The 21,250-nt window shown below is 42.2% G+C and overlaps 1 protein-coding gene across 1 annotated transcript in view; it reads right to left on the bottom strand.

Moving 5' to 3' along the window:
• The window catches only part of cacna1ab (calcium channel, voltage-dependent, P/Q type, alpha 1A subunit, b), a 257,104-nt gene extending 252,613 nt beyond the window's left edge, over window positions 1-4,491 (bottom strand). Inside the window, exon 1 of the mRNA XM_054743533.2 lies at window positions 4,307-4,491. The gene's annotated coding sequence lies outside the window, so the exon portion shown is untranslated. The remainder of the gene's footprint in view (window positions 1-4,306) is intronic.
• Window positions 4,492-21,250: the final 16,759 nt, after the last annotated feature.

The following is a 21,250-nucleotide window of genomic DNA, read 5'->3' on the forward strand; positions in this document are numbered from 1 at the left end:
TTCTAATTATTTGTTGTACTTCTGAATGTAACTTTTCTGCAAAATGGTGGCAAATAATGATACTGTGATCTGTCTTTATTTTACCTCTCTTAAATTTGAAATGTTGTCCCTTTTAATGAATATTACATTGACTTTTCATATTGGGTACCTTCTGTTTATTTCTGATTCCACCTTAACCGTACAGAAGGTTTGTCTCATTCCTCTAAAGTGAGATTTCTTCTGCTAAGCTGACAAACAGAGATTGGAAACACTAAGATGAACTGATGGATGAAGAGATGGGGAGGTGGATGCAGTGAGGAGACAGAAGGGCCAGGAGGGAGATGAACCATGAGTAAAAGGCAGGAGTGCAGGTGTGAACTATTTGACAAACAAGAATAAAAATAAACATCCACGGATGAATCAGAATGACGAATATGTTTAAAACAAAACTGAAAAACAACGGTGTCATTTGGAAATAAATTTGGGTTGAAATGCTAAAACGCTGAAAGCTAGAAGAGGGAATATTTTAGGTTAAGTGGTGCGGTAGGACTTTGGAGTGATCTGCTTGTAGAGTTTTATATAAACTCACTCGTCCACCAGCAAGTTTAACACTCATCAAGTTCAGTAACATGAGATAAAAACCTCAGTTTAGGGGATTTATTTTTTTATTTTATTTTTCAATAAAAGTGAAAATGTCACCATTGAAAACATGCTAAATTAAAACCCTAACTCTTTATCTTTCTGGTTATCCATTTCTTTAATATCATAATACTGCAGTATTTTAATGAAACACTGTTAGATTAAGCAGAATTTTAATTTATTGGATTCGGTTTAAAATGTTAAACAAAATAAAGAAAGGTGCAAATATCTCAGCTGCAGCCACCCCCAGTCTTCTCTGAATGTTTCATCAACAGAAACTCAGCTAAATGTAAACCGTCATTATTGTTATTATTACTATTATTATTACTATTATTATTATAGTTTTGTTGTTGTTGTTATATTTAGTAAAGGATGCTCCAGGGTTTGAGTGGTGCTCTGTTTTCTCCGAGTCAGGCCTGAGTCTTGTATGTCCAGCTGATTTCATATTGCATGATGCAAAGCAGTGCACTAGGATTTAAATGTTTTTTCGTCTTTAACACACCTGCTTTTAATCAATGAGCCATTATCAGACTTCTGCACATTGAACTGAATCAGGTAGAAGCAGGGAAACAACTATAACGTGCAGGTTAAGTTGAACTCAGGACCGGTGTTGTACCATAAATCGACTGGCTGCCAAAAAATGATTAGCCACCGCGGGATCGCGCACGGTTAGAGTAATTGCATTTCTAGACAAAATTCCCCGGGATTTTGCCTTAAAACTCGGCATACCGTAAATCCTCTAATATTAGCCTGTAATTAATTAACTGCCGGGTATCATATTTTGGCTGGTGTCGGAGTCGGCGGAGGTGAATAATAGCCGTTTTTTTATTGTGGCCAGGTGGAATGTGGTAACAAGCAAGTAATATTATAAGCAAGTACCTTTACATGTGACCAGGACACTGTAATCAATTTTTGGCAAGGGAAATGATCCTTTGTTGCCATTTTTGGGGTGTTTATGAATGTAGAAGAGACCCAGCATCCTGGGACTAATAACATCAAGAGATAATAAATAAAGTAATATTTATGTAAATTTAACCCTTTACAGGTGACCAGGACACTGATCAATTTTTGGCAAGGGAAATGATCATTTTTTGCCATTTTTGGGGTGTGTATGATGATACAGTAGACAGTATGAATACAATAACATCAACAGATAATACATAAAACCCTTATTTGGTCAATTTTAGCCTCCATGAAAAACTGAGCGATTCAATCACTTTTTGGCAAGTAAAATGCCATTTTTGTTGTCTACAATTAAATCATCAATAAAGAATTTAAAGATATTTTTACGCATTTAAATAGAGCAAAGTAATGTATAGATAGTAACCTACACAGTGTCATTGTAAAGCTAAAGCTTGATCAGTTTAAATACTATTTTTCAAGTAAAAATGTGCCCCAAACTAGCTGTGGCTCCATGTCAAGTGGACTAAAGAAAGGAAGGGGGAAAAAATCAAATCGCTGGAGAATTGTTTATTTCCATTTATACAACGTTTACATTCAATACAGGGTGCCATTTTACATTGTTTATTTATTTTTTATAGGGCTGGGGGTAAACGATTATTTTTAAAATGATTATTCTGACGATTATTTTATCGAATAGTCGACTATTCTAATGACTATTTAGAAAATTAATCTAACGATTATTTTTCTATTGCACAATTAACAAAAACCAGAAAATCTCAAATAAATTCCTCAAAAAAATTGATAAATTCTTACTGTAAGAGAATAAACACTACAGGCCTTCCATGCTTTTATTGTGTTGGTTGGTTATGTTCTGGTGACGTGTAGAACTTGGGAGTGCAGGCTGCTGCCTGAGAGGTGGTAGAAGATGGAGTGTCTCCATGCTGCTTGTCTTGGTCACTTATGTGCGTGAGGCGAGTGGTGTTACGGGTTAAACCAAACTCAGGTGATATTTTACACTAAACCGAAAACCCACAACACTCTAAATGTAATAAAAGGGAGATCTACACCACAAAAAAGATTAACTCTAAACCAAAACGTAACAGCTTATCCCAACGCAAGAAGCTGTTAGCGAAGATGCTAACAGTAGCTTTACCAACGTTAAGTTCAAGTTACCAAGTTTAAATAAACCAAAAACACCCAGCAGCAAACAGACCAGCACGGAGGAGAGACTGCTACCACCAAAACAGCTCTCCTAATGTCTGAAAGAAGCTCCTTAATGAAGGGAGAAACGCTCCCGGTGATTTTCTACGTCTGTGATAGACACGAAGCAGCGCATCTGACCCCGGAAGTTGTTGTCCGTTGCCGGGAGACGAAGGGGAAAAACAGGAAAATAATCTAGTAGTGGACGGACGTTGTTCCGGGTCTTCGGTATTTGGCGGAGATGTTAGTGAAGGCGGAGAAGAGGGCGAACTAGAGGAAAAACAGGCAGATTCCTCCTCTATTTACAAACTCCTGGGGATGCAACAAGTGGGCGCGGTGCGTCGACTTCCGGATCTGACGTCGACAAATTTTTAGAATCGAGCCGTCGACTTCGTCGAGGCTTCGCTACAGCCCTAATTTTTTAGTATCAAGGCTGTAACATAAAGAAAGCCAGTTCTAACCACAAACCACCTTTCAATCGCAAATATTGCAAAAAAGGATTAATATATCCTCATTGTGAACGTTTAAGACAAATAGCAACACCAGGGCCGGCTTTGCAGACAGGCGACACAGGAGGCCGCCTGGGGCGCCATCTGATGGATAGGGCGCAAAATAAAAATAAATAAATAATAAGTGTATTAAATGTATATGTTTGTAATATGAAAAGCACTCTCTACATGCTCAAAATTCCCCTCTGAAATGACATGAAATTAAAACATCAATATTTAAATTCTAATGATCTGGCTGCATGACGAGCTCCCGCTTGGGTCACCGCTCCGAAGCATTTGACCGTTAAGGGTGCCGTAGATCATGTGCGTGGGTAACACTCACACTGTAGGACATCCTGTTGTCGTCGCGTTGAAACTTTTGATATCTTTTACGATGAAAAGAACACCTAAGCCATCGGGATCAGCATTCCGAAAGCGAAGGAATTCAGGAGGAATAAAAAAAGGGCCTAAAGCAGAGGTATGTAAAGCGCAAATGGGCACTCTCGCCTTGGGCACCAAATTACCCAGAGCCGGCCCTGAGCAACACTTAAAACAACTTCCGAACTGGAAAAAACTAATATCCGCGATAAACATCTGTTTAAGTACCGGACGAGGTTATCTCTGCTTTCTCAATGTCCATATTGCTACATATGCCGAGTTTTAAGGCAAAATCCCGGGGAATTTCGTCTAGAAATGCAATTACCCTAACCGTGCGCGATCCCGCGGGGGCTAATCTTGGCAGCCAGTCGATTTATGGCACAACACCGGATCACTCATGTAAAATATCATATCTTCTGGTGGTCTTAACTGCAGAAGACATGAATTGAGCAGTAAATTATATTTTTGTTTCCTTGTTTATTTCAGAAAAGCCTCGTGGATGTAAAAGGTTATCAAACATTTGCATTAATTTAACAAGAACGTAAAGCTTAAAAACATCATTATAATCTTAAAAAAAGAACAATTGATGGTCTCGTTTCCCAAATGAGTTAAAACAACGCGTTACTCAACCGGATGTCCAGCACTAAAACGCAAAACAATGACCAAATAAAACACAGCTGGTTGAACTCTTTGGTCCGCCCGGGTCTCTGCAGCCTTACCTGCCTGTCAGGTGCTTAGTTCGGGTACTTCAGGCTCCTGGGACTCCAGAGCCGCCCACCGGGTCTCCGGTGTCCCCGAAACGCTGGAGTGCGACGCTGGAAACCAGTCAGCGGTGCTGGGAGGACTGGACCAGTGGAGGAGAAACGGAAACGTGTCCGCCACCAAAGGACAGCAAAACTCCATGATCACAGCAGAAACATCCCGTCTAAAGTGACGTCCACCGGACAGGGGCGCTGATGGACATATCAGAGACGATACGCCGCCACGACCAAAGCTGAGGTGTCAGAAAACCGAGAGGCTGTTCGTGCGCACTTTTTTTTTTTTTTTTTTTTTTTTTTTTTTGCTCTGCACCTTTTTCAGCAGGACTGGGCTGACTTCTCCTCGGGCTCCTCGCTGAACTGAGCTGTCCTCTTATCAACTCCCCCCCCCCCCCCCCCCCCCCCCCCCAACGGCAAGAACGTCCTTCACTTTGTGCTGGTTCTAAGAACGCTGCATACACAGCAGATCTGTCTCTACATGTAACAACAACCTCCAGTGGAAGGCATGAGGTGATGGAAGTGCCACAAACAGGAACAAACCTGCGAACATGCCTGGAAATAATAAACAGCAGAGCTTTAGCTCCATCACATTTTTATTGTTTCTGGAAATTATCCAAACCAGCCCGTCTGGACCTGTAAGAATGGGTCATTGCTCTGCTCGATAAATCATGATTAATTGAGATTAACCGTAATTATTTAGAAAGTTTCAACTGCCACCCCCAGGCCTGATTAAAGCCAGATCTGAGTTAAAGGGTATGTGTCATGCTGTTACACCTTCCATAGGCATGATAAATGGCACTATTGAGATGTCATTTATTCCAAAATACAAGTTATTTTTGTAAGCCGGGGAGGCAAAAATGGCATCCTTGGAGAGTTCCGAGGCCAAACAGTTACTGATCAAAAATTCTGTGGATTGATGAGATTAAATGGAACTTTCTGGAAGGTGCAATTTTGTTACATCTGGAGTAAAACTAGAAAAGCATTTCAAAATAAAAAAAATGTGACGCCAGCAGACACGGTGGTGGTGTGATGGTCTGCAGCTGCTTTGCTGTTTCAGGAACTGGATGACTTGCTGTGATGATGGAATCTTGAATTCTACTCTCTCCTAGAAATATCTGAGGGAGATTTTTTGATCTTTGACTTTAAATGGATAATTTGTGCTAGTAAACCCTCAATGTGGCTGAATTAAGAGTGGGCCAGGATATCTACAAAGATGGAAGCCTCACTGTATCACAAATCGTTGGTAGTTTTATTTATTTATTTTTATTTGTAGGTGTTAGAACCAGTTCTTAGGGTGGAAATAACTTTTTCATTATGGGCCTAAGTTGGTTAGAAGATTTTTTACACACTGCCTGGCCAAAGAAAAAGTTGCCACCAAAAAAAAAGGGTCACACTAACATTTCGTTGAACCGCCTTTAGCTTTGATTGCAGCACACATTCACTGTGGCATTGTTCTGATAGGCGTTTCCAATGTCACGTTGCACAAATTTTTCACCAAGATCTTGCACTGATGATGGTAGAGTCTGACCGCTGCACAAAGCCTTCTCCAGCACATCACAAAGATTCTCAATGGTCTGGACTCTGTGGTGAAAATGATGTCTAATGCTCCCTGAACCACTCTTTCGTTATTTGAGCCTGATGAATCCTGGAATTATCATCTTGGAATACAGTGCCATCAGGGAAGATGGAATAACCTGGTCATTTGGTATATTCATCCTGCTGCTGAACCTAGACCTGACCAACTGCAGCAACCCCAGATCATAGCACTGCCCCCACAGGTTTTTACAGTAGGCACTAGACATGATGGGTGCATCACTTCATCTGCCTCTCTTCTTACCCTGATACACCATCACTCTGGATCAGGGTCCATCTGGACTCACCAGACCAGATTTTAATAATGCTTTGGACAGTTCTTAACCCAATTTTAGTTGTTTCTGCAATCTCCTTCGATGTTTCCTCTGCTTGATGCATGCCAATGATCTGACCCTTCTCCAACAGACAAACATTTTCCACGACCACCAGATGTGTCTTTCCACATGGTTGTTTAAGAAATGAGAAGCAACTCATTGCACCAGTTGGGGTTAAATAACTTGTTGCCAGCTGGAAGATAATCACTCATGAAGTAATTATCCAAAAGAAGGCTCATATCTATTTGCTTAGTTAAATCCAGGTGGCGACTACTTTTTTGGACAGGCAGTGTATTTGTGTGAGTTCCTTTTTTTTTTTTTTGTCTCTTAAAAATATACTTACAGCCTTATTCTTATTTTTCTGCTGCGCAAAATCCTTATAGGTTTTTCTCTATAGTAAGCACTTTCAAAGCATCAGAGGAGTTTATAGGTTTAGATTATAGGGAATGAACTGAAACCAATTTTATTCACAATAAATAAAACCCTCATGGCAAAACCATCAAAATCATAAAACAAACTCTCCTCATGACTCTGCATTCACTCTTAACTTTCAAAGTTATCTGTTGGTACTTCTGTCTTCAGTCTTTTTGTATTGCATTAAGGACTCAAGAGTGCACAACGGAGATGGCTATTTTAACATCAACACCGAAACCAAAAATGGAGATCTCTTACATCCATCCATTTTCATCCACTTATTCAGGGTCAGGTCGTGGGGGCAGCAGCCTAAGCAGGGAGGCCCATACTTCACTCTCCCCAGCCACTTGGGGCAGCTCCTCCAGGGGAATCCCAAAGTGTTCCCTGGCCAGCCGAGAAACATAGGCCCTCCAGTGTGGCCTTTATCTGGGCGACGGTGGCACAGGAGTTAAGTGCTCGCCCCATAATCGGAAGGTTGCAGGTTCGAGCCCCGCTCAGTCTGTCGCTGTCGTTGTGTCCTTGGGCAAGACACTTAACCCACATTGCCTGCTGGTGGTGGTCGGAGGGACTGGTGGCGCCAGTGCTCAGCAGCCTCGCCTCTGTCAGTGTGCCCCAGGGCACCTGTGGCTACATCGTAGCTTATCCTCACCAGTGTGTGAATGTGTGTGTGAATGGGTGAATGACTGATTGTGTTGTAAAGCGCCTTGGGGAGTTCCAGGACTCTAGAAGGCGCTATATCAAATACAGGCCATTTACCATTTACCATTTATCTTCCTTTGGGTCTCATCCCAGCTAGATGTGGCTGAAAAATCTCACCAGGGAGGTATCCAGGTAGCAGCATAACCAGATGTCCGAGCCACCTCAACTGGCTCCTCTCGATGTGGAGGAGTAGCACATCTACTCCGAGCCCCTCCCACATTACTGAGTTTCTCATCCTATCTCAAAGGGAGACCCCAACCACCCAACAAAAAAACGTTATTTCGGCAGCTATCCACAATCTTGTTCTTTTGGTCACTACCCAAAGCTCGTGGCCATAGGTGAGGGTAGGAACATAGATCGACCGGTAAATCGAGAGCATCACCTTCTGGCTCAGCTCTCTCTTCACCACGGCAGACCAGTACAACACCCGCATCACTGCAGATGCAGCTCCAATCCGCCTGTTGATATCCCGATCCATCTTTCCCTCACACAAACAAAACCTTGAGATACTCAAACATCTTCCCGGACCTGGAGAAGGCACGCTATCTTTGATCACACTCATAGAACATATGTAGACTTCAAAAGAGCCACAGTGAGTTCTGAGGCCAGTTGGTTTAGTTATATTTGTTGATTTCACTGAAATTCTTCAAATATTCCTTTTGAAGGCATTCAGTTTATCATTTTCAAAATATTCTGATGAGAAGCTAATTTTGCTCAAGGAAAGTGAAAAGAAATTCACAAAATAGGAAAAACACTAGAAATTTTAAGTTTTTTTTATACTTTTATTTCAGAGTTTCATGTGGTGTAAAAATTATACAATCATCAATTTTGTTTTTATTTTTTGGACAGTTTATGGATTTTTAAAATGCACATTTTCTTCTGTGTGACTTACAGAAAATTGTTTTTTTAAGGGAGAAGCAACGTAGGTCTAAGGTCTCATGTTGGTCTAGTTAAGTCTAACAAACCTCATTTTATTTAGTTAGTTTGTTTTTTCATTTTACATTGTTGAAACCACGAGAACATTTTTTGAATGGATCAAAACTGAACCTTTGTCTCTTCCAGGTAATTTGACTCCAGCAGCTGTTTTCTCTCAGAGGACATTAGTGAAAAAGCCACACCAGATGTTTTGCAATTCCCTCAACAACAATTAAAGGGCAAACACTCCAGAAGAGCTGCATTTGTCTTCTAATTCATGTGTGGTGTTATGGTGTCCTCTAGTGTGAGACGTAGGTAGCAAACCTGCCTCCCTGCAGCCTCACATTGCTTTATTCTCACTGGGCAGCTTCATCACAGAAAAATATCAGCTTTAATTAAAACCGCCTCTAGCCCATCAGCCACTGAACTTAAGCTCCATGTTCAACCAACTGTGACCATTTTAATGTCATATTACACAGCCCACTGATTAATGCAGAAGATAACTGCTGACTCAGACTAATTCAATATCCTTTTTCATTGATAAAAATCAACAACACATGTTCCACTGAATGTGAGACACAGAATAGAGAAAACCCAGAAATAAAACACTACAATGAGAGAAAAGGAGGCCTGGTTTGATGGCTTGAGAATCAAATGAGTCAGTTCACACTTTTGAGTCAGGGCAAAGTCAGGAGAAAATCCACTGGAGTTTGCTGAAACGTGGCAGCAAGCCATGCAGCTCAAGTGCCCAGTCGGCACGGCTGCACCGGAGCCAGCCCTGAAGGGACGTGAGTTATATGCCACTAAATCAGCCTCACATCCGGCTGACTTCCAGCTTCTGCTCTGTAGTCAGCAGACATTCAAGCAGTTCATGCTGTGGCTGTCTGCATGTGTTGGTGCCTTTATCATGTACAAAAATAAAAACCGTAAGAGATCTAAGTATGTGTGTGCTTCAGATGAGCAGACATAAATGTATATCAAAACCAAAGAAAAATAATCTTTTTATGTCATTTGTTTTGAGTGAAGAGGGCTTCATCCACTTAAAAGAAAAGTACAGATTTTAATTCAGCTCAAACCTAATTTAAACGAATTCTTTTGTAAACTAGTGTAAAACGTTAGCCTAGTGAACTATACCAATTGCTTGCTTTGCAAAGTTTGGTCTAGTAACACTCCATTAGAACATCTGCAGCCCCTAGCAGCATTCTGGCTGGCCAATCACAGCTCTCTAGAGGGGTTTCAAACACATAGAGAGCTGTGATTTGTCCATAATGGTGGGCCAATCATAGTGCTCTAACCGCTTTGGGCCCTCTATTCGTCGGGTGGGTGGGATGATGCAACAGAGTGGAACAAGATGGCGACAGCTCGTTTGAAACGGCTTTTACATCAATTTGGACTATTTGGACTTGGGCTTTATTAGAATCAGGAGCAGACAGATGTATTTAAGTTTTCTTTTTTAGCCTACGGTGGCACAGGAGTTAAGCGCTCGCCCCGTAATCGGAAGGTTGGAGGTTCGAGCCCCGCTCAGTCTGTCACTGTCGTCGTGTCCTTGGGCAAGACACCTATCCCCCTTGCATGCTGGTGGTGGTCAGAAGGACCGGTGGCGCCAGTGCTTGGCAGCCTCGCCTCTGTCAGTGGGCCCCAGGGCAGCTGTGGCTACATCGTAGCTCATCCCCACCAGAGAGTGAATGTGTGTGTGTGTGTGTGTGCGTGCGCGTGCATGTGAATGAGTGAATGACTGCGTTAGAAAGCGCCTTGGGAGGTTCCAGGACTCTAGATTCTAGAAGGCGCTATATCAAATACAGGCCATTTACCATTTCTTAAACAGTGGACCGCCTCATTTACCGAGATCCGTTGCAGTGAGTTTGTCACATTGTTCATTGTCCAGTAGCATGCAGAGATCATTTGAAAGTCAACGGTAGAAACCCGCCCCATGACTGAGAGCCGTCAATGGAGCATTGCAACACTAAATATTATATTTATTCATAATAAATAATATTTTTATTTAGTCTGGCCTACCAGGCTAGTAAAATGCTATTGCATGAGACATTATTGGGAAAGTTAGCAGCTCTACGGCACTGATTAATATTTAGCGTTTGGTCCGATATATCATAGGATTTAATGTTCCCATTAAAGCTGTTAGCAATCTGCAAACCTAAGCCTGCTTTATACTTATCTGTGAGATCCACAACGGAGAGACACACACGGAGTGTCAGAAAGGTTTTCAACTGCGAACTTCTGTTCAGGCAACGGAGCGTTGCTAAGCAATTCCCCGCCAGGACAACAGAGGACATAGTGCTGTTCTATTTCGTCTAGTCTTAGCCCTTAAGCTAGCTGCTATTGGAAGGGTGATCTCAGCTAGCTTCCAGCCAGGACCAACACACCCCGCTCCCCCCACAACGTAGGGTGGGACGGGATGTCATGATGCTATCGCGACCACGCGCAGCGTTACAGTGCACAGCTCCATCCACTGGCACTTTATTGTCCCTGTGCACGGGCCTGGCTCCCAATTGTCCTTAATCTTTGGAAATCACGCTCCACGGTGCAAATCAGCCTCTGGCAGCTGTTTCACACTCGCCCTTTCGAGCGCAGCCCTTCATGGGTCGTTCCCAGTTCTCCTCTGGTGCGAGCAACGGTGGTAAGGGCATGAACCCAGTCCTCAGCTATTGCATTTCAGACACACCAGGTGCAACTTAAATAGTGGCTGATCAGACCACTCTACATACAAGAGGGGAACAATTAACATACAATTAACACACACATCCTCACACACACAATCTAACCAGTCTAATCGATTCAGGTAAATCAAATAACTAAATCATAATTACAAACCTCCTATCCATAACAGAAAACATCTACATTCAATTAAACACAAGCATAAACATGAATCTCTCCTCCCTTGGGAGTTGGTAGATCCCAGGAGTGCTGATTAGGCTTCCTGAGGAGATGAGCTGCAGGTGTGAGACTCCATGGGCAACTCCCAGTCACTGGTAACTCAAATAGAAATACAAAGTTAACACATGCATTCATAAACAGAAGACTGATTGTGTGCACATCAACCAGTCATCCTGGACAGAACACAGAAAACAAACATTACCAGCAGACCATGTCCCTGAGGTGACTGACACAGTGTTGCCAACTGTTTTTGACTGAAAGTAGCTGAAGTTCCCCCCAAAAGTCACTAGATGTCGCCAGATGACGTCACGTGCTAATTTACATATTGATGACGCCATCACGCCACATTAGCGTTCGTTTTCCCCATAGCATCTAATATATATATATATGACTAAAAGGGAGGAAAATAAAAACTGTTATATGTTAAAGTTATTAATTAGTATGATTGAAATGGCCCAAATTGCTTTGATATGTACAATAAATTCTAAAACTACCAATAAAGTGGCATTAAGACAGATATGGTGTGGTGATCCAAACAGTTTTGTTGTAGGATATAACTCAGACCTCCTGCTCTCCTCATTCTCACTGACATTTTCCTAAAAAGCTGTTTTTTACACCTCATAGTTTCTCAACTTCTCTGTTGTGTATTCTCTCCATCGTGATTATAACGGCGCACCGAGCAAAAGGGAGCGGGTGTCTCAAAGTATAACCATCCCTGTGTCTCTGAAGGATATTCAGATGAGCCACAGAGCTGCGTGTGTAAACGGGACGGTAGTTGAAACTCCCGGTGACTGTATTTGCCAAATGCAGGAAAAACCTAAGTGTCTGACGGCTGCAGAACCAGAGATGGCAGGTTGACGCCCGCGCCATCTCTAGTAGAAGCGTGAGCCTGCAGCAATATGAAAGCAGCAGACGTAAATCGGCGGTCTCCAGCTCTGCAGCTGTACCTTTGTCTTCAGCGAATCAGACCGGCCAAAAACGGTTTATGATTGGTCAGTCCTCATGCACATGCGCAGATTATCGTTCTCTTTCCTTACTCCCGGAAGAACGGTTCAGAGTGCAAACGGTTTCTTTGTTGCTAATCTGTGTGGAATATCTACATGAAAGTTCTACAGAAAGTAGCAACGGGTCCTGAGAAATGTCGCTAAGTTTGTCGCGAGGCGCTTTTTGGAAAAAAAAGTCGTTGAGGGGGGTCAAAAAGTCGTTAGGAACAGTGACAAAGTCGCTGAGTTGGCAACACTGGACTGACACTGCCGTCACATGCCCATTTGGTTTGAGCTAACCAGTGTGGCGTAAACTCATCCCGCTGCACATTATTCCAATAGCAGCTAGCTTAAGGGCTAAGACTAGACAAAATAGAACGTTGGTTACGTATTGTAACCCCAGATTCTAGTCTAGTCGCAGCCCTTAAGCCAATGGCCCCACTGGTTCTGATAGGTCCATCGGTGGCGAACAGTGGAGTCGCTCCACTTATATACCCACGGGGGTGCCCACCATTGGTGGGCATATATTTAAGCTCTTCCTGATTGGCTGATGCTGAGATCACCCTTCCAATAGCAGCTAGCTTAGGGCTGCGACTAGACTCATAGAGTATGTAACCAACATTCTGTGGTATCCTGCCACCATATCCAGTCCACAATAGTGTGTTTACTAAAGTGTTTATATTTTTCAAAGACTTTATAACACGAACAAATCTGTCCTTCATTCTTCTCCACCTCTTCATGCAGTCACCACCTCTAAACCCATGTTTCTCATTGTTTCCGTCCACGGTTGCTCCATATTTTGCACTTCTTCAGTCACGGTTGAATAAATGTTAATATTTTCTGACTTTTTCCGCGATGCGCTCTTCAATCTGTTCTGGGTCTGCTGTTAAATATCTTTTTACTTTTTAACGGCGCTACAGCAGTGCTGGTGACGAATACACAGGAAGTGGTGTCCTGACCAATCACAAGCTTGTGGTCTCCGTCACTTTCGATGGATGTTTAAAATTTTTGGCATGTCTTCGTTACCCTTTGTGAGCCTGTCGGAGAGTCTCCACACCGACGCAGACGGAGAAGTATAAATCAGGCTCTAGGTTTGGAACTCAAACACAGTCATGGCACACTTTGGGTATCTTCTCTGAGACACTTCTGCTGAAACCGGAAACCTGTGTTGCCAGAGGATACGAGAGAGCACTAAAGACCATTCACCATTTTCTAGGTCCAAACATCTTTTGTTGTTTCAATTCAAATGGTGATTTTCTTTTTTGGACACGGGTAGTTTAAGTTGAAGTGGTTGCAGCCAGCTGTCTCTCCTTCTCTGATATTATTGAGCGGAGAACCTCTCACACCAGTGGTGCTCTGTTGCTAAATACAAGAGTGCGTAATGAATGGAGGACCCAGGGAAGTGTGACAGTTGAGCCACACCAAGAACTGGATGGTCTAATAGTTGCTTTTGGTCCATGCCATGTTCCTGGCAGAGGTTTTTAGGCAAATGTGAAATAACTACTTCATAAAATTTTCTTTTAAATCTACACAATATATTTATAGCTATGTTAAAAAGTTGTTAAGAGGCAAGAAAAACTGTTTTAAGCTATGTTTTCTAAATTTGCTATTGCAGCTTTAAAGCAGAAACCCAGAGTTTTTCCTCAGTGGGCGTCATCTTAAGGCAGAAAAATGTATCACACCTTAAGCTCATCTCCGTTCTTCCATGATTACGGCTGGAAGACACGCTTCTCATTCGAGACCGCTCACTTGTAGCCGAGAAGGTTAGCCGCTGCAGACTTGGAGACATCAGATTCAGGCCAACCAGAGATTCAGTCTTCGACTGTTTTAGAGAAAGCTCCACCCCCTAGTTTCATTGCAATCAGACCCTTTTCACAAGCTCACACACCCTGAGTATTTAACAAGGAGCACAGTATTTGTTTAACTGTTTCAAGGACGTAGGAACCGGGGGGACGGGTGGGACGTGTCCGCTCCAATATTGGACAAACGCGCATTTGTCCCCCCCAATAACATGGAGAAGAAAAAAATTGATTTTGAAATGTTTGACTCGCGAGCTTTTATTTTGAAAGACACCGCAGACTTCTCACCGACACAGCCCCTCCCCTCAGGGAGTTAGACAGGCTGGTTGAGTGAAGCGGGAGTCGGAGCCGGGACGACAGCAGCTCAGCGAGTTCTTCTCATGGGCAAAAGGAAAGAAAGAAAGGAAATGTGAGTTGGTAATAATTTAGCCCAAGAGGATAATTGCATTTCTGGTCAAACGTTAGACTGGCTGACCAGAGGCGGTTTTACCATTAGGCATAGGTAGGCGGCCGCCTGGGGCCCCCTTGTGTTGGGGGGCCCCCTAGCCCTGACTGCCGGCACCCCTCTGTTAATGCCACAATATTCTTATTACCAACCTGTGGCCGCAGACGGGATTGGACAAGTGCAATTCTCATTACCATAATTCCTGAACCGTTCAAGATATCATTAAAATTCCAAAAGTGCTGAAAAGATTAAAAATGGGGCTTTTCGTGCATTTACAATACATTACGGTAGCCACCGGGATTCCCTGTCTTGAGCGCAATGAATCATAACACAGATTCAGAGACGTGCTGAGTTTGTCATCCAAAATGCTCCGTTTTATAACTTTTGAATGGCTGATCAGATTCAAATAATTCCAACGGTTCCTAAAAGTACATAAAGGCAGCTTTCCAACGATCTATAGCATGAAGCAATCAGAGTTAGGGAAAATATCGATACGAGGGGAAATCCTGCTGTACAGCCTGATTGAAATGGAGCGCAGTGCCGCGGTGAAAGCGGATAACGGAACGGGGAAGCTAATTAGCATAAAAACCAGCATGAAATTATGGAAATGCCTCTTAGAAAATCAACACGATCTATTAGGTGTCCCAGAAGGCTTATATCTGAAGACAGTGACCACGAAGAAGGACATAGATTTCCGGTGAACCAGGGTATGAACGTTTGTTCCGTCTTTATATTTTATTTTTTTATTTGAACAACCCTCAACTATTTGCTAATTGTAAGATTCAGCTTCATTCCAGCATTATTTATCTTTTTACCATAAATAATTATTTTTGCTAAAACAAAAGTTTTTGGTATAGCAGTGCACGGTGTGCCAGAGAAGCGCCCCATGGCAGTGTGAGGTGCGCAGAGTGGGACTCTGCCTGCAGCTGGAGAGAAACTGCTTCAAGGTCTATAAAAACGTCTGAAAGTTTACAAAAATAAATGGTCTTAAAAATTGCTAAAAAAGATACAAAGGATCACACTTTTTAAGAATAGATGCATTTCAGTTCAAAGTTTAAATTGTTTGCCCAGTAAGTTTGAAGTTCCTGTTCAGTAATAAATGTAAAAAATTCAAATATGTTTTTTGCTTTTTTCACTTTTAAGCTGATTTTTTAAAAGCTTTAATAGAAATAAATTCTAAATACAAACCATACAATGAAAGCTGAGGTTGTTCTGAAAACAGGAGAGTTATACACACTTGGCGCTTTTTATTACAATTTTACAGCCATAAGATTAAAAAAATACCAGGCAGCCCTGTTATAATTATGGTCATAAGAGGGTTATTAAGACTGCGATGCACAAACTGGAAGTGATTGGTAGTCATTCCACTCCAATCCAGTTGGTGGCGGCAATGCACCAAATAGTTGTTTGCCAAGTGCCATAAGAACACAAATAAGAAGAAGAAGAGAGGCAGGGGCGTTCGTAACAAACACAAAGCGATAGTCAAAACATTAAGCATGAAATGGAGTTATCCTAGTGGCTCCAATAAGAGAAAGAAGCAGCTTGCTTCATAAAAGCTTTTATTTTCACTTCTGAAAGTGACGTCGCTTTTTGATGTAAACATCAAAAGGAAGCAGAAAGGAAAGACAATGGAAAATGTTTCAAGGGAGGAAAACATAGACCAAAATGGAAAATAGAAAAAAAAAACTAAGGCTAAAGCACAGGAGCACTGACAGGAAAAAGAAAGCAGAGCAAATATTGAAGGCACTCAAAGGGAAAGAAAAACAGGAAAACAGAGGAGGACTAATAAAAAGTGAAAATAACTCGTGTCAGAAGATGGGAGTTTCGCAAATCCAGTTAAAGGTCAGATTGTCGAAAATTTAGTGTAGGGGGCTCCATGTCTGTGTTCGCCTTGGGCCCCCAAATTGCTAAATCCACCCCTGTGGCTGACTAATGTAATCATCTTGCTAGGCAGCATTAAACATTAAACAACACTACTAGTCAACAGAAAATAGCAAATTTGACAGTAACAGACAAAAACCATTTGACACGAAATAAATAAAAAAGTATAATCTCCACATAAAAATGGAATTTGTAAGTGTGGTTGTTGCTTGTTTGTGACATTCTCATCACATTTCATTTTTAAACCTTATTCATGTCACTTTTTTCATATAAGAGACCACAGGAATTTCAGCAGGAAAATGATGAAGAAGGTGAGACAGGCAGCGCCAGACCTGCTGAGGGTGAGACAGGGAGGACCAGACCTGCTGAGGGTGAGACAGGGAGGACCAGACCTGCTGAGGGTGAGACAGGGAGGACCAGACCTGCTGAGGTGCAGGTAGGTGCTACAATGAAGAGTGAGATTTTAGATGGTTGATGCAGGGGGGCTGCCAGAGATTTTGGGCCCCATGAAAAAATATCAAGTTGGGTCCCCTGGGGGCTCGTCCATAGCTGGAGCTGGGGTTCCACCCTCCCAGATTCGAAGGGAGAAAAAAATATAATATATATACTTTATATTAGTGTTTCAGTTTTGCTTAATTATGTAGGTCTACATGCATTCTTACTTATTTACATATCATTTTCACCAGCTGTCTCTCATTAAACAGTGAATTTCCTTCAACAGAATTAGCAATTTCACTACTGAAAAAGCAGGAAATGCACATCCTGAAAGGTGTTAATCTCCTTTTTCCTTTTACTCCCTTAAAATGTGTTTATTTTTTCTAAAATTTTATTTGATGATAAAATTCAAATTTGGATATCTAATTAAATATCCATGTTCTGTCAAAGCTTTACATAACTACATTTTCAGCTGTCTTTCCTCTTGAAATCAAGTATTTCTGTATGACTGACAAAAATTAAGGATTCACTGCTCACAAGGTGGCTTCTTTATTAAGTCTCCATGGCTTCATCATAGACACAAAATGAATAAGCACACAGTTCAAACCGGAGTCAGTTAGGGTTACATAAAATTTTAAAGTTGGATAACTTTGCATGAATACGTATATAAGTCTCAAGAAACCCATTTTTCTCAACAACAAAAAAAAACAGCTAAAAATATATTCAGCCTTGATTGTACACAGCAAGATTTATTATTTACAGTGATATAATTAATAATGCTCCTGAGTGACATACTTAGTGACGGACTAAATAACAATGCTTCAACCTGCCCAGCATCAAAAACAATCTATACACAGGGTCCGAAATTAAATTTTTTACTCACCGGCCAAGTTGGCCGGTAGATGATGAAAATCTACCGGCCAAGCATATCTTTTACCGGCCAAAATTCTAAATGATTTAGATCTACCTAAAGCATGTAATTCTATATTATGTTGATTCCAAACAGAGTGACAAAATAATTAAAGCATCAATTAATAAGGAAAACAACTCTTTTGTCATTTTTACTATTTATTTATTTTTAGAGATGTTTTTATGAACTCTTTCATTGAAATCTAGTCAGACTCCTTGTTTTCTCTGTCCATGAAGTCTGGCCTCCTGCTTCTGACACCGTCTTTGTGCCAAAGCATTACAGCCTCATTTGGGTCATAGTCCTTGATCTCTGGAGAACACAGCCGCACCATGAGAATATCTGAAAGTGTGTTGGGGCTAGGGTTGTCACGGTAACCGGTGTAGCGGTAAACCCCAGTAAAAAAGTTGACAATAATAATAACCGTCTTGTTTTTAAAAAATATATATTATCTCGGTGGATTACCGTGGCTGCGGTGTAGGTGCTGTGACCCTTACCAGCCACCGTATCATCTGCTGAAGTTGCCGGCGGCACATGCACACTTTGTTGTTTATGACCAAAACTTTCTTTAAGCTAAAGCTGAAATAATGGCCAAAGGAGGAGACGGCAGCACTCAGGACATTTATTATCCCTCAAAGAAGTACGGGCATTTTTTGCATATTTGAAGAATGCCGAGGGACAGTTGTCTGTGAAAGGCAGCAACGCTACGTGGCCATCATAATGTAGCCATCGTCTCACGACTCCGCCATCTCCAGTTCGCCACTTTTCACAAAGTCTTCTGGTTGCCACTGGTCCTGGTGGTTTTCTTCCAGTTCGACGAGTTTTCTTTTGGAAGGCTGGCTGACTCCAGTTAAAAACCGCCACATTTCACCGCTAGTTTTAACACGAAGCTAACTGCTAACTTGATAAACTGATTGAATGGGATAGGTGGAAATGACGTTGGATACGGCGTTCACGTTTCGCGTATGTTTGTGTACGTTGCATGCAGGCGGGAGGAGTATCAGAAATCCATGGAAGATGACTGATAAACATAACTAGTTTGGTGCAAACATTTACTCGCCAGGTGGCAGGTAGAGCTCAAAAATTTACTCGCCAAATGGAGCAATTTGCTCGCATTTGGCGAGTGTTAATTTCGGACCCTGTCTATACATGTTTACTGATTGATATATATAATTATCATTATGAGGAAAAACAATGTGTTTATCACCAAAAATTGCCTTTTTACATTCCTTTGTATTAGTACTGATAGAGAAGAGAGCTTTAAGTGATTCCCACAGACCCCCGTAAATGAGGCTGCTAGCTAACATGTTACATTGCTCACCTTCTTGAGGTTCACTGGGTTGTGAGGGGACACCTGCTGACATATCATCAGCAGCTGATTCTGGTAGGGACAAGAACAACAACCCATTTACCATAATTAGATGAAACATAGTTCCTCTCACTGTGGATATCAGAGATAGCAAACAGGTTGAATTTAACCACTCACTAACTAAACCCACCTTTCTTTGAGAAAAACTGTGTGACATACTGATGCCCTCTCTTCTGCCTGTCCTTTCTCCTTTCTTTCTTTCCTTTTCTGTGACCCAGACTTTGTTTTTGCAGACATGCAGCCTTGGCGCACTCTGCTGTCTGACTGCAGCATGAGCTAGCCTGGCCTGCTACGCACCCCTCAGCCAGGTGGACTGTACCATTTTATGCCATTAGGAAGGGGGTGGGTGGGTGGGGGTTCAAATTAATTAGTCAAAATAAAGTAGGGACCTCTGAATAAATACACATTTCATAAAGACTAAAAGATTGTTTGTTTAATGTCTTAAATGAGAAAAAATACTGCAAAGTAAAGTACTTGTGATTTTTAACCTTTATTTATTTTTTATTCAACTTTGAAACTTGTGGGCCTCTGATAGCTGTGGGCCCTCAGAATCTTCCTAATCTTTCACCGTTTTACAGCGCCCCTCTGTTGATGATGAAAGATTTGAGCATGATAAGTGAACACGACTAAATAATACTATAACAACCATGATTTTAATATTGCACTAGTCCTCCAACAGTACTTTTTACTCCTTATTTATGTCCACTGTTTTTATATTAGAGATCAGATGAAGTTCAGCAGGAACCAGCTGAGGGTGAGACAGGGAGAGCCAGACCAGCTGAGAGTGAGACAGGTAGAGCCAGACCTGCTGAGGGTGAGACAGGGAGAGCCAGACCTGCTGAGGGTGAGACAGGCAGAGCCAGACCAGCTGAGAGTGAGACAGGGAGAGCCATACCTGCTGAGGGTGAGACAGACCAGCTGAGGGTGAGACAGGCAGAGCCAGACCTGCTGAGGGTGAGACAGGGAGAGCCATACCTGCTGAGGGTGAGACAGACCAGCTGAGGGTGAGACAGGGAGAGCCAGACCAGCTGAGGGTGAGACAGGAAGAGCCAGACCTGCTGAGGGTGAGACAGGGAGAGCCATACCTGCTGAGGGTGAGACAGACCAGCTGAGGGTGAGACAGGGAGAGCCACACCAGCTGAGGGTGAGACAGGGAGAGCCAGACCTGCTGAGGGTGAGACAGGGAGAGCCACACCAGCTGAGGGTGAGACAGGGAGAGCCAGACCTGCTGAGGGTGAGACAGGGAGAGCCACACCAGCTGAGGGTGAGACAGGGAGAGCCACACCAGCTGAGGGTGAGACAGGGAGAGCCAGACCTGCTGAGGGTGAGACAGGGAGAGCCACACCAGCTGAGGGTGAGACAGGGAGAGCCAGACCTGCTGAGGGTGAGACAGGGAGAGCCAGACCTGCTGAGGGTGAGACAGGGAGAGCCAGACCTGCTGAGGTGCTACAGTGAAGAGTGAGATGATTTTAGGTTGCTGATGAGAGGAAGACTTGAATGTGATAATAAGTGAACACAGTTGAATGTATTCCCAACAAGTAGAGCTTGGCAGTACGCCTTAAGAATAAAATAAATGCTTCCTTAGAAGTATTAGAAAAAAGAGTTAAACTCTGCATTCTGGAGCATTTAGACTGCAATTTTGGTCACTGTTTTTTCTTTTGTCCATCTGAAAATTAATGTAGTTCCAGCTGTTGTTGTAAGTGAATTATTTCTTTTTTCATTCTGTCAGAAGCAAACAGATTTTTCTGATTGTTGGTCAGCATTGTTGGCTGATGTAGTTTAAAATATTCTGATGAGAGTCAGATCAATTCAGACTGAATATTTACAGCTTTAGTCTTGTATTAAATCTGTTTACACATCTCTACCCATAGGAATAAGATAATATATCCTACATTCATACTATTAAATAAAAATAAAACAGTACTGACACACAAACAGCGTTTTTATCATTAAAACGTCCACGTTGGCCGATAATCACCTGATCTAGCTAATGGGGAACCCAAGTCTCCTCCCCTTCTGGCTTGCTCATGGGTCCCCGATCAAAAAAAACTGAATGTTAGTGAACTGGGCTATAAAAGTTATTTTCTTGTCTTTCTGGGCTTTGCCTTACGCCCTGAGTCACATCAGTCAGACTTTTCTAATCCTAGAGTTTCACCGTCTATTAGATTTTCTGTCAGAAGCTAATGCAGGAGATAGCGGTAGGAGACTATGTTCATGTTCAGCCTGCATGAAACACTGTAAGTGACACGTTAGAATCAG

Source organism: Nothobranchius furzeri, chromosome 4 (assembly GCF_043380555.1).
Source record: "Nothobranchius furzeri strain GRZ-AD chromosome 4, NfurGRZ-RIMD1, whole genome shotgun sequence".
NCBI classification, from domain to species: domain Eukaryota; kingdom Metazoa; phylum Chordata; class Actinopteri; order Cyprinodontiformes; family Nothobranchiidae; genus Nothobranchius; species Nothobranchius furzeri.